Source organism: Dipodomys merriami, unplaced genomic scaffold, assembly GCF_024711535.1.
Source record: "Dipodomys merriami isolate MVZ:Mamm:240054 unplaced genomic scaffold, mDipMer1.0.p SCAF_1, whole genome shotgun sequence".
Classification (NCBI taxonomy): domain Eukaryota; kingdom Metazoa; phylum Chordata; class Mammalia; order Rodentia; family Heteromyidae; genus Dipodomys; species Dipodomys merriami.
The window spans coordinates 49,299,803-49,313,913 of NW_027202270.1; the positions used below are offsets into that span (position 1 = coordinate 49,299,803).

Below are 14,111 nucleotides of genomic sequence, written 5' to 3' on the forward strand. Positions count from 1 at the left end.
AGGATGCTCAATGCTGTGCTGTTATTTCCTAAGGTCATTTCTTGCCTTGATTTCTTTTACACAGCAATTAGTCTATTTGGAACATAAACTTCTCCATTGCTCATAAACCTAAGAAGTGGTTATTTTCTAGTAAAGGTCATGTGTGTGCATACTTTATAAATATACACAAAAGCATACATTTTCATTTTTTATAATGGTGAGTCAACAGAAAAATAGATCAGCTTGCAATTAATCCATTCATGATTATAAAATTGAGCTAATTTGTTGTTGTTGTTTTCCATTTGTGGATCAATGCTACCTATAATATAAATGGTTTTATGCAGCAGTCTTTGCCATTTGTGAAAAGAAATAGAATAGAAAAATTAAAACACACAAATTTATCCTATACATATACACATATCTATATATATTTACTAAAGTACAAATGCATTTTAATAAATATCAGTATTTAATTTTTCCTTGTTTAGAATTTTTAAATTATTTTAAAACTATTATTTTTTGTTTAATTATTTTAAATCTTTCAGTACTTTAAAACATCAAAAAATTTGGAATGATTTAATCTTCTGATTTATAAGAAACATAAACTAATGCAATACAGAATTTTTAAAATTAAAGCCTTTTTATTTGAGCAATTTATTAGTGGTATTCTGGTTTGTGTTATTTTTATATACACAGATTAGAAATTAATACATACATTTTTTTTCCTCAACCAAATATTTTTAGATAGAATAAATAACTTTTCAGTTTAATATAATGGTATCAACATTTCTCTGTTATAACTGGCTACACAAAATTTTAGCACTGTTCTGTCAGTTCAAGTGCATCCTTCACATTACATACGACAGATACCTTGCAAAGTTTTTGTTCCAAGGTAAGCACATATCACCCATCCTAATTTAGATTCAGTCAAATACAAGGAAGTGCTGGAGGAATTTATAAAATCACCGACCTGTTCAAATAGCTGTAGTCTTAGTCCTTGGACGCTTTATTCATGTGAATCCCAAGGAAATGGATTATCATTTTATAATATGTGTCAGCATAACGGAAGCCCCCGATCTTCCTGGTTCAGCAGAATCTTCTTAAATTTCCCAGCCCTGTGTTTTATTGCTGGTACCATATGCTTTATTGTTCAGCGACAAGAGCTTCACTCGGCACAAAGACTCATTACCTACTGCCTGCTGCACGGCGTCAGCCTCAGAGAGGCTGCCTATCTGTGATCACATGGAGTTTTGTCGGAGAAAGCCAGGCGTGCCACTGACTTCACTGTGTCTATGGATATTTTTATCAGCTGAGGTCTACTAGGAGGACGAAATAACAGGCTAGGATGCTGCTCTAAGTCATTAATGTAGCACAACGTAAGGAAATCCTTGCACAAGATTTTTTTTATTATGATTATCATAGAAAATGCTTCAGCGAGCATTCACCAAAGTGGTGCTAGATTTTATATTAGTCAGAGGCTGCACAATTATTTAAGGAAAGGAAACTTACAAAAAGCAATTTCCTACCTTACATTTTGTTTTTACAAGTACTCTTGTACAAATGGCATCAAGGATCCTAGCTCTAATGAATGAGCTAGTAATTAAAATGCATTAACCTTTTGATTGCTGGTATGTCTTTTTTGCTTGTTTTTGTTTTGTTGCCCTAAAAATGATCAATTCTACTTGCTCCAGATCTCTCCAATTAAAATCTTAGACACTAAAAGATGCTCAATATGAATAAAAATAGATATACTCAATCCTTTTGATAAGGTCAATGAGAGGGTTGAGTCTTTTACTGAAGTATATAAATGAAGTGGATGAGTGAGGTGGATGATTAATTTATCTTTTCAAAAGATGACACATTCCAAGAACAGCTGACTTAAAAGAACAATGAAGATTTTAAGTTCAAGATCTAAAGGACATATGGCTCATATTAATTCTTAAAATTGCAGTAACTTATTTTAGACAGTTTACCTCAATAAAGCATATGGTTTACCTTATCTGATTTCAAGTAGCTTCAGAGATGATTATTCAACACTTACAAAGGTTTGTCTGCTGTTTAGAAATTGCATTCTGATATATACAAAGAGTGTGTGAAGTAATGTTGCTGTCATAAAACTGTTTTGAATATTCTAAATTGTTTCTCAAAAATTGAAAAAAGATTTCTAAATGAAAAGTACTCAGTTACTGGAATGTGATGCTTCTTATTGCTTCTAAATTGATTGGAAAGCTTGTTATTTGTATGTCTCACTAAATATCTTATGACCAATACATGCAAAGTGCAACAAGGAGCACAGAGGAAAAGTCAAACAAAACATCACAAATAATGAGCAAAAACAAATTTTTATTTAATTATACATGTGGTGCACTTGTAGATAATTCAGTAATTAGCCTTAACAGGCATGAAATAGATATATACCTATGTATGCACAATATATGCACATATATTTATAAATACTTACATATATATCTATTTCAGCCTTTAACCGATAAGTAATTGCTTTTTGGAAAAAAATAACGGTGCAATATTTTTCTTTTGTCTGTTGAATTTTTTAAAGAATAATTTCAATCCAGAACATTCAAATATGGTTAAATAATTCAGTCCTTAAAAAAGTGATATAACATCTTTTCGTATAATATTATTTTGAAGGTTCTTATTGATCTAGAATGTTTCAAAACTTAGTGGTTAAAAAACGAAATAAATACTGAAAAAGAAACTTTAAATATCACCATTTTAATGCATTTGAGCCAAATGTATTTTTTTTCCTCTGCACTTAAGAATTATAAAACCTTTGAGCATTGTAAGAAAAATGAGGGGGAAAATGTGCCTGGCTTATGAGATACCTCTGGGATCTTAACATATGTATTTTAGTCAATATCTGTGATGTCATCATGTTAACATGCAAGGAAATAAACAAAAGGCAGCCATTTTTCTGCCTGCATCACTTCAAAACAGTGAAATAAAATGGTTGCCAAATGGAAGAAAGGAATCAAGAGAAAATCAGGTGTTTTTAAGTTCTTGTGATAGAAGTGGGATGTGAACTAGGAAGCAAATCTACTTTTGAAATACATATATCTATATAGATAGATGGATAGATATAGTTATTTGCATATGCATACATGCAAAGAAATAATGAAACAATAAAATAAACTATAAATAAATACAAGTAATATAAAAACAGCTAATAACTGCAAACAAATTGTCATATAAGTGAGTCTCCCAAAGAAAGACTATATCTATAAATTTAATGTAAGTACTTGATAATAAATTCATTAAGTGGAAAGAATATGCAAAGACATGCAAACACTTCAGGAAAAGATCTAGAAAGAGGCAAAATGAATAATGAAATAGCAATGATCTCTCAAGGTTACTACTTCCTTAAATGACTTTGATGAGTTATTACAGACTTTCATGCCTAAGTATTCAAGTAAGAAACAAAAGACTTTGGAAAGCATATCATGGAAATACATGCAATATTCTTATAGTTCAGTTTCCTAAATTGGCTCTGATTAAGTATTGGCAGTTAGTATAAATAAAAAGAGAGATGGCATAAAATTTTAATATTGTTTAAAATGTTTTGGTATGCATTACCTTAATAACAAAGGCAGACATGACATAGTACAGATATGACTTTTGAGAAAATGAATTATTTTCTTGGAATAAATGAATAAAAATTAGAAATGTACTTAGCAAGTAATTTAAAATCTCATAAAAACTGCCTCAGGATAAGACAAATTACAAAATATGCTCATTCTTCTGATGAGAACTCTGGACTTCTCTCTGTCCATAATGGTAAGAGTTTCACATTATACACAAAATAACCATGGCTCTACTTATCTAACAGTTTCATCAGCCAAGAGATTTTAAGTTTGAAATTAACACTAACACAAGCTCACAGCTTAAAGAAACTAATTCCATCCAAGATTAAAATGACAGTTTAAGTTATTTTAACGTATCAAAAGTTGTGAATTGGAAAAAAAATATTTCCCCTCTATTGTCTGCTTACTAATTAATGCGGCTTTTCTACAAAGGCAAAATGGCATCATAGAAATATTTTATTTGCCGCCCCCTTTCCTACAAAATAGCCACATCTTATCAGAAGCCATCTAAAATGCTTGCTATTCAGCTCCTGTTATGAGAGCAGTGTAGATTTATGCCAAGTGGATGATCCCTTAAACATGCCATTGCATAAAGGAAAATGGAGCACACACTACCATGCTTCTGGGAGCTGTATTAATGGGTATTTATAGCACAACCTCCTGCTGGATTCACCCTCACAGCACATTCAGGGAAGTCAATAAGGTGGCCATGTCATTGTCAAAAATCCAGGACTAATTCAATTCTGTTCAACAAACATGTATCAAGAAGTTACTATGGACCAAGGTCTAAGACAGTTGCTAGGGATACGAAAATGAATTATAAACTGCTCCCAACAAGATTATAGTCTCCCTAGCTTAAAAGGAGAAGATAAAAAGGCATGTGTTGAGCAACTTATGGAAAGGTGCTAAGGTACAAAGTTTGGGCAAGTTTAAATATTCTAAAAATTAAATACAAATTTTATGTAAAAACACCATTTGTTAAAATTTTCAGTGATTTCCAGTGAAATCATTACTGTTATTTAAAATTATCAAATATGCTATTGTAATTTTTCCCAAGTTCCCTGTAAACTTTTAATCTAGATGATTCTCTCGTAATAAAACACTATATATATGATAAAATTCTTTGCTATTCTTCCAAAATTATATATTTTATCTTATATTTCTTCTAACATAATATGCATAAATACATACAGATATATAATTGTATATGTATATATATGTATATGTGTATATTATATATGTATATGTGTGTATATATTTACATATATATACACAATTCTTTGCTATTATTTCTTCTTTTATTTGGCCTTACTGCTTGCTTATCTAATGGAGGGTGCAGAAATGGAAGTGATATTCTGAGCATCCCAAAGCTAGGTCCTAAGGCACCTTGTAAACCTGTGGCTTCTACTTGTGACCTTAAAACACTGTCTCTCCAGGATCCTTGTGTAAGATGGTTAGCCAACCAAAGAACGTCAGGCTAGAGAAGTCATGTACAAGCACTCTGTACTTTAAGGAGTTCACAATGATGGGGCAATGACTTTACAAGCTACAGGACTTGCATGATGGGAGATTAAGTCATGTGTTGAGAAGTTGAAATAGAAAAAAAAAGAGTTCAGCAAGAGATAATATAAGAGATCTGGTAGAAGCCATAAAGTGGATAATTTACATCCATTGAAGAGTGGTGAGGCCAGTAGAGCCCTAGCCCAGCAGTAGAAAAGAGACAGGTAGCAATAGTGAGAGCATAACTAAAGGTAATGACTAAGGAAAGAAGAGGAAATAATCCAGCAGAAAGAAAGATGGAATATTTTAGATAGATATATGTGCCTCAAAAAGCTAAACATAGATCTTTCTTACACCCAGCCATACCACTCTTGGACATCTACCTTGAACATCATGAACCAGGATACCATAAAGACACTTGCACAAACCTGTTCATTCCTGCATTTCTCACAACAACCAAATTGTGAAAACAACCCAGATACCCTATAATAGATTAATAAATGCCATAATAATATTATGCATTTTTGGGGAAATCATGTTAAGTGAGGTAAGTCAAGCGTAGGGAGACAGTGCAAATTTTCTCTCATAAGGAGCAGTTAGATCTAAAATACACTAGGACATAATAAACTATGCAGATCTCTAGGCATTCACACAAGTGAAACCAATGGAGGACACTCTTAGGAGAGGCACAGAAAGACATAATGCCTATGTGCATCTGATCATAACAAATAATATTTATCAAAATGAACTCCAAGAAATGGAAACAAGGTTCCCCCCCCCCTTTTTGCTGTTTTTCTTTTCTTTTCTTTTTCTTTTGTTTGTTTGCTTATATGTCTCTGGGAGTGTAAGGGAAGGCACAGAAATGATGAGACAAAGGGTGAACAAATGCAACAATGATACTCACTAGACACAATGTTGAAAATGAACTATACAACTTGTGGGATGGGAAAGAGCAAGAGAAGGGATAACATTGTCCAAAAAGAAATGTACTCTTCACTTGATTTATGTAACAGTAACCACCTCTCTCTCTCTCTGTCTCTCTCTCCATATATATAACCATTATAATAATAAAATTAAAAGTATACAATATAGATACCTGTGGTTCATGATGAATCCTAGCTACTCAGGAGGTTGACATATGAAGACCATAATTCAAAATCACCTTGGACAGACAAATCTGAAACACTCATCTTCAAGTATGTTTAAAAAGCAGAAAGTACAGGTATGTGTCAAGTGGTAGAACACTACTCTTTAATGGGAAAAAAAGAAAAGCTAAGCAAGAGCTTCAAGTCCTGAATTCAAGCCTCCACATAGCACTTTAAAAAAAGAGGCACATTTAAAATTGATGGACTAACCTGGTCTCTGATCTCATCGATAACTGTCATGTCAATTGTTCAATGAATCAGCTGGCAGTGCCAACTAGATCTAGAAGTAGAAATTATTAACTAAACTAGTTATTTTTAGATTCAACAATTTTACAGGTATTTCCATTTGTGCTGGCCTTTCAGATATTGGTCAATTTTCAGATATTGTGAACTAATATAATATATGTATAATATTAAGTATTACTAATGTGTTTGGGAAGAGAGTGGCTAGGGAACCACAGGAGCATTTTGAATAGTGTAGACAGAGGAATGTATTTATATATCTTCTTCTTGTGTCTCATTCCAATGATAAGAGAAATTTGGGGAAAAGAAATATATACCCCAGTATTGCAAATATTAAAAATAAGGTAATCTTGGATACTGCAAACACAGATACTCTTAAATAGGCATGCATCGTCATTCCTTGTCATAATAACTCAGCCTACTATATGAGTTTTCATGGTATTTATATATTAGACTATCAAAGCAAAAGATGTTAAGTTTATCAGCCAGTGAATGTCCATTCAGAAAGATACAGGTTAAGTGATAGAAGAGCTCCATTATGTCTGCGACTGTGCCTACAGTTTGCACATAAATCATCTGAACACGACTACAAAGAAGTACCTAAGCAAAGGGATCCAGAGAGAAACCACCCAGATTCCTCACTGCCCTCAGTGCCTATCACCCTCCAGGCATTAGAAACAGCATTTATCAAGAAAAAATAAAGAAATAAAGACATCCTCTGAGAGAGCACAGAAGATATGTATGCTTTTAGTAATTATTGAAGATAATTATAATGATTTCTTCTTATGCTGAATTAGATTTCTAACTTAGACAAAATAAAATGTGAAGTAAAACAGCATACTCTAAAATCAAACACAAACTGAACAGTTTTTAATAAAGAATAATTAAATAAGACTTTTTTTTTCCTATTCCAATATAACCATAACTAAATAATACCATAACTAAAAGGGCCACAAAACTGCTCTTTGGGTCAAAGCATCAAAAAAGGTTTTTTTTTCTTCTTTTGTTTTTAATTTCACAGATACAAATCCACAAATACTTCACTAATACAGTAAGTATAATTCGACTTGCATTCTTTGTCTGGATTCATTAATACAATATACCTACACCTATATTATGGTGTCATTCATTCATTTTACATTCACTGAGAAGTACTGCTTAGAACTTGGTTTAATTTGGTGTTCTGGCATGTTAAGAGAGATAAAGAATACAGACTATTGAAGGAAATCCTGCAATTGAAGATGTAAGGTGGCTTGCCACATGACCAAATGTCAGTATTCAAACACAATTAGTGTGGGTTTTAACCTATTGTGTCTTAAAGCAATCCACAGTGAGCTTTGCAAGAAGTGAAAGGGAAGTGTGTGTTAATGCAAGAATAGGAGTTCTGGGGGGAACGCAAGGAACACATAGATTCTGAAGTGGGAATAACACACAACTTAAAGAAACGGAAGAAGGGTACGCTGGCATGATCTTGAGGGGATTTAACACATGTAATGCTGGGTTGTTTGGAATTCAAATTAGAACCAGTCTAAGGTCTTACTGCAGCTCATGTGGACCAATTCATCTATTCTAAGCAGCTCTGGAAGTTCTTCAAAGAGTAAGTGGAGAAACAGCCTGGATGCCCATTAACATATCTCAGAAGAAAACAATAAGCTCTGAATGAAGATAGTGGCAGCCTTGGGTTGGAGAAGAAAGACATTGAGAAATGAGCAAATCAATAGAGCCTTAGAATGGATGGTGATGCCACTAACCACCATTAAAGTTACAAGAACTTAGATAAGGAGCCATTCAGTGTTAACTAGGGACCCTTCTCTATCCCAGGAAAGAGCACAGGGTTCTAAGAATACAATAATCCCATCTCAGTCTCTCAGAGCTCAGTGCTTGGTAGAGGAGGAACTCATAGACAAAACCTAATATTTGGATACAATTTATTCTCCTATCTGCTACTTTTGTTGTTATTGTTTGGCTGAGTTTCTGTTTGGTTTTATTTGGAGCAGGATCTGAAGGTTCAGCCTCGATTGCCCTCCCAACATGATAGCACCCAACTGTCCCCACACTTGCTGTTCTCCTCCTCTTCCTCTGTCGCTTCCACGCTGGGATTACAGACCTGGACCACCATGCCTGTCTTCATCATGGCTAACTTTTAAAGTGTTTAGAATTTCTCTTCATGATCTAATTTAAGCTGAAGAAAGAACAGAGTGAAAGCCTTTTTACAAAAACGCTTCAAATCTAGAATGCCGGCAATTAAAGTTAACTGTGATGTGCATGTAAGAAAACTGCATGGAAGTGTTCTGTGCTTATTAAAATCATGCTCCTGATCAAGAAATCCACCTCCATGCTTTATATTAATCATACAGAATGAATAAATACAAGAAATAAATTAGATTTCTGCTTTAGGCAAGGGTATTAATGAGCTTAATACCATGGCTTGCCATTAATGCTAGTGGCAGGCTTCTTTTATATGAAGCATGGATTTTCCATCTTGTCCACATAGTCAGGTTCCTGCTTAGTATTCATTATTCATGTCTTTTTTTAAAAATAAAATAGCACCATTATAAGAAACCATGACCCAATCATGTTTGACTCTTGGTACTACTTATGGAAGGAGATTACACAGCCTTATTGTCGTGGAGTATGACTGTTATGTGACTATGTTAATGTGTATACAAAGAACATACCTGTTTTTACTGCTATGTAATTCAAGAGGTCTGTCTAAAGGACAGATGTTCTAATCATACCTGTATTAATTTAGCACACCAAAAAGATATTGAAGAAAGTCAATCTGCTTATTAAACATGTTCAAAAAACAAGTTATTTTTAGTCTTAACAAATAATGTAGATATTCTAAAACTTCTCACATTAATAGCCAACCATGTGGGATTAAGAATAGACGGAAGTGTACACAGATTTTATTGGAATATTACCACTGCTGGTAACTGTGGCTGCCAATCATGGATGCAATCACCAGTGTTTGTAGGCCATAGAAAGATTCAGATTTTTGCCTTTTAATAACTGATGCTTTTCTGTGAGAAATGCAGCTGACAAAACAGCATTGAAATGGCTGCTGCTTCTTAGCCTCTGACAATGAGGTGACTTTAATGCTATTACTGTATCTGATATAGTATACTTATATACTATTTCTATGGTAGCCTGCAGTGACATATGTCACTCCCATTCACTATATTCTATTGGCTGCCATCTCAAGTGACAACACAGTAATTATGTAATGTCTGAAAGATTCATTTTTTTAAAAAAACAGTCACTTTAAGATTTCACATTTATAATAATCAAAATTTTGGCTCACCTAATATACTTAAAATATATTTATCAATGCATTGGAATACCCATTAGCCATTGAAGTCAGAATAATGCAAAAACAGAGTGTGCAAACAATTGCAAACAAATATGCTTATAATTAGTATACACAGAAAAAAGAGAGAGAACTGTCAAAGGATAAATATAAAACAATATACACACTGTGGTCTCAGTACAATTGGTTGTCTGTACCATGAATTCCATATGCATAAATCCAACTAAACAGAAAAAGGAAATGCATTTGCACGGAACTTGTACAGACTCTGTATCCTTGTAATTATTCTCCAAATTCTATATCCATTACATGGATATTACATTAGATATTATATAATAGTGTTATTATAGTATAATAGGTGACTTAAAGTATGCAGATTATATACACAGGCTGTGTAAAAATAACATGCCACTTTATACAAGGGTCAAAGCATCATAGATTTCAGTATACAAAAGGGAGACTTGGAAACAATCCCTCATAAACGCTTAGGCATTCTGTATTTTAATTATATATAAACAGAATAATTGAAAAAACAACTAAGTGGAAAAAAATAATAATTGACAAAAATCTGATCAAAACAATAAAGACAATGATCTCAGAATTAAACAATAGATGATTAAGATTTTCTGCTTACATGTTTTCTGTATTTGTCACATTTTTCTGTTGCTAGCAAAATGGAAAATCTAACAATATTAGAAAATTTAATATTAATAAGAATAATATTAATAATCCAATTGTTAATTGGAATTTATCATATTACAATTAATTTTTAATAATGAAAGCATTTAAAATAACAATATTTAAATAATTTCAACTTGTGTGAGTCTAAGTTTTACGATGTGACAGAACTGATCTCTGCCTCCAACATTCCACCCTTAGGCTGAATTTGATGCTGCCCTGGCTGTCTGCAGGTTCACTAAAGAAGTGATTGCTTTTAATTGATGAAATGTATCTTACACTTTCTTTAACTAACCATATGCTATGCTAATCTTTGCTGGGGGTTGTTGTTGTTTGAATGTTTGCTTGTTAGTTGCTTTTTGTTGTTTTGTTTTGCTATTGGTTTGGAGGAGTGTTTTTGTTTTTGATTTGTGTCAGTTCTGGGGCATTAAATCAGGGCCTGCCCCTTTGCTTTTTGGCTCAAAGCTGGTTCTCTTCCACTTGGTCATACCACCATTTCTGGCTTTTTGGTGGTTAACTGGAGATAAAAGTCTAATGGATGTTCCTGCCTGGGCTTAGCATTCAGCTACAATCCTCAAATCATATACCTTAAGAGGCTAAAATTTCAGGTGTAAACCATATTCTGCTGGTCTAGGCTGTTTCTCTGATCTCACTATTTGGGTACTGCAAAGAGGTTCACATAGTCTACTCCACTCTTTTTCTCATGTGGCAAGGGAATAAAAGGGTGACTGGAAGTGGCACATTAAGATGTCAGTGAGTGACACTACTGACTCTACATTGACAATAAATTGGTTTACTTGCCTTTGGGGGAGAGATTATTTTCACAAAGGGAAAAAAATAGCAAGGACACTAGAGGTATGTGAAACTAGTTTAAATTGGGGGAATATCTTGAGAATTTAGAAAAGTCTATAACTGGTTATTAAACTATCCTAGTTAAAAATTGAACAGATGAAAAAAGGAGAGAAGGCCGGGGGTGAATGCATCTAATTGAGAAAAAAGAAAATAATGTTTCCTTATGCTTAGCGAGTCTTGCCATTGAACTCTTGCTTTTTCTCTACCCCAGTGAGACCTGATGTTGAAGATTGCTGATCCTGAAAACTTACAATCAGAGAGATCTGTTATGGCTACTAATTGATACTGAAAAAGGACCAATCAGTCTACAGCTGGAGAAGGTTTCCTAGGCAACAATTTGAGAGGCAGTTTTTAATCTGTGTTGCTCAATAAATCATTGGCTATAAATAGAAGAGTGTGGTACAGAAGCCTGTTGTTAGTGGTATGTACTGCCTTCTGGTTTCTCATACCCTTTTCTCTCCTTCATCAGGGGAACTTCTTTCTAAAGTTAACTAATGTGCTTGCATTTCAACAAAGGTACCAGTAACTTGAATCTCAAAAACAAAGGCCTGCTTGATTCATATCTGTACTCTGAGAGACCATCTTGGGCCTAGAGATGTTAAGAGTAAGTTTTTGTGAAAGCATTTCCAGAAGTAGCCATTAAAGGGTATTCAAACTCTGAGACAGACATCTTCAGGATGTTTGGTACTACCAGCAAAACTCAGGTTGCTCAGAGAATGATTGTTTAACACTGACTTCCGGTTTCCTTTTCTTGTGCTTTTCTAAACTAACAAAGATGAAAAACTAGAGATACTGAAAACATGTTTCCCCCCAACAACAGGGTTACAAGAATTAGATCACACAAGATGTCTTGAAATTTTTCCCTTCTTGCAGCTGTTCCACAGCTGGCAACACATTTTCAGCACTGTTAATTTTTTTTGTAACTGATAAAACTTCTTGGGCCTTTTCCTCAAGTACCAGTCATTATTACCATCCGCACTGTCAACAGCTTTTCTCCCTTGTTTTGTTTTCTCTCAGCTGCAGGAAGAAAAATGGGCCTTGTTCCCATGACTGAGAGAGGTCTCTGAGATTCTTTCTGCACATATTCACCTAACAATGACTTTGGAGGCACAGGTGGAGTTCCACTGTAGGAGAGACACGAGCACACTAAGTGTGCGCCAGCTTCCTCTTTGGGCCTTCAGAAACGTATCTTCACTTGGGAGTAACACATTTACCAATGTATCATTTGAAAAATACACTTTCTATCAACAGAAGCTCCTTACAATTCATGCTATGTCATGAATAGAACTATTAAATTAGACCAAAATGCCCGTGTGCTTCTTATTATTTTTTATAGGTTGAGATTCATTCAGAATTAATTTCACTGGGCTTTAAAAGTGTTTAACATAAAAATACTTACTGAGACATTGAAACATAATAAGAACCCTTCCCCCCAGCATATCCTATGAGAGATAAACGGGGAAAAAGGAAGTAGGTGTTATGAAATAGAAAAACCTTTCCTAGAATTTGTCTGTCATACTGTCTATTCTAATCTCTGGAAGCAAAGGGCATAGTATACTGTCAAATATTCTAATTTTGTCAAAAATTTCAAACGACAAGAGATTCTAATGGGGCCTGAATTGCAAATGAATGTGTGTGTGTGTGTGTGTGTGTGTGTGTGTGTGTGTGTGTGTGTAAACATTGTCATTACATTTATAGAAAATATAGAGACTGGGAAGGTGGATCAGTGGTAGAGTGCTTGCCTCACATGCATAAGACTCTGGGTTCAATTCCTCAGCACCACATAAGCAGAAAGAGCCAGAAGTAGTGTTGTCGTTCAAATGGTAGAGTGCTAGTCTTGAGCTGAAGAGCTGAGAGACAGCTCCCGGGCCCAGAGTTCAGGCCTCACAACTGACAAAGAAAAAAAGAATGAATGAAAGAATGGAAGAAAGGAAGGAAGGAAGGAAAGAAGGAAGGAAGGAAGGAAGGAAGGAAGAAAGAAAGAAAGAAAGAAAGAAAGAAAGAAAGAAAGAAAGAAAGAAAGAAAGAAAGAAAGAAAATGTAGCAAATGTAATTTATAATATTTACTGAGAAAATAAAATCTAAATGAATAGTCTGTTCTAGATAAAGTAAATGAACTAAAAACAGTGAAATGACTATGTAGAATACCAAGAACATGGAAGAACTGCTTACTGAAATGGAAACCCATGAAATTATTTTGAGTGAGGAAGAAAAATATTCCAACCATTATCCCTTTAGAAGTTCAATTTCGTGTGGCCTTTGAAAGGGTTTTTACTTCCTAATTTGGATTTACTCTACCTTTTGTTGAATTTTGGGTTTTCTCTTAAAAAACTCAAAGCATTCACAAGCAACTCTGTAGACTGGACAGGGCCACTTGTAACATTATCAGGTTTTAGGGACAGCAGAAGTGAAGCAGAGGTTTCCAAATGTCCACTTTCTTAGTTTGGAATAATGCTCTTTTCACTCAAGTATTCTAGCTTTTTATTATGTTCAGAAAAAATACAAGTTTTACATATGTGGAGAATGTCACAGGCAGTCGTCCTTACTTACATAAGAAACTGCAGTATTTCCTTTTACTTGTGAAACAAATGTAGTACATTTAAAGGCATGCTTTCCAGCTTTGTATGCACTTGGTGCAACTGGCCAGCTACAAACTAAATGTTTAAAAATAGTGTGCTATACTTCTCCAAAGTGAACAACCAGTAGACCAAACTACACAGTGACCATGAGTGAAACACAGAGTTTAAAAACATTAAAGACAAATCACAGGAGAATGGAATCTAAAATCAAGGGCATGAGTAGAAA

The 14,111-nt window shown here is 34.0% G+C and overlaps 1 protein-coding gene across 4 annotated transcripts in view; it reads right to left on the bottom strand.

Moving 5' to 3' along the window:
• The window catches only part of Csrnp3 (cysteine and serine rich nuclear protein 3), a 204,038-nt gene that overhangs the window by 101,661 nt on the left and 88,266 nt on the right, over positions 1-14,111 (bottom strand). Inside the window, exon 1 of one of the 4 annotated variants that reach the window (XM_070021753.1) lies at positions 950-1,159. The exons of the other annotated variants lie outside the window; for them this stretch is intronic. The gene's annotated coding sequence lies outside the window, so the exon portion shown is untranslated. Of the gene's footprint in view, positions 1-949; positions 1,160-14,111 lie in introns of those variants that run through there. 4 annotated transcript variants of the gene reach the window in all.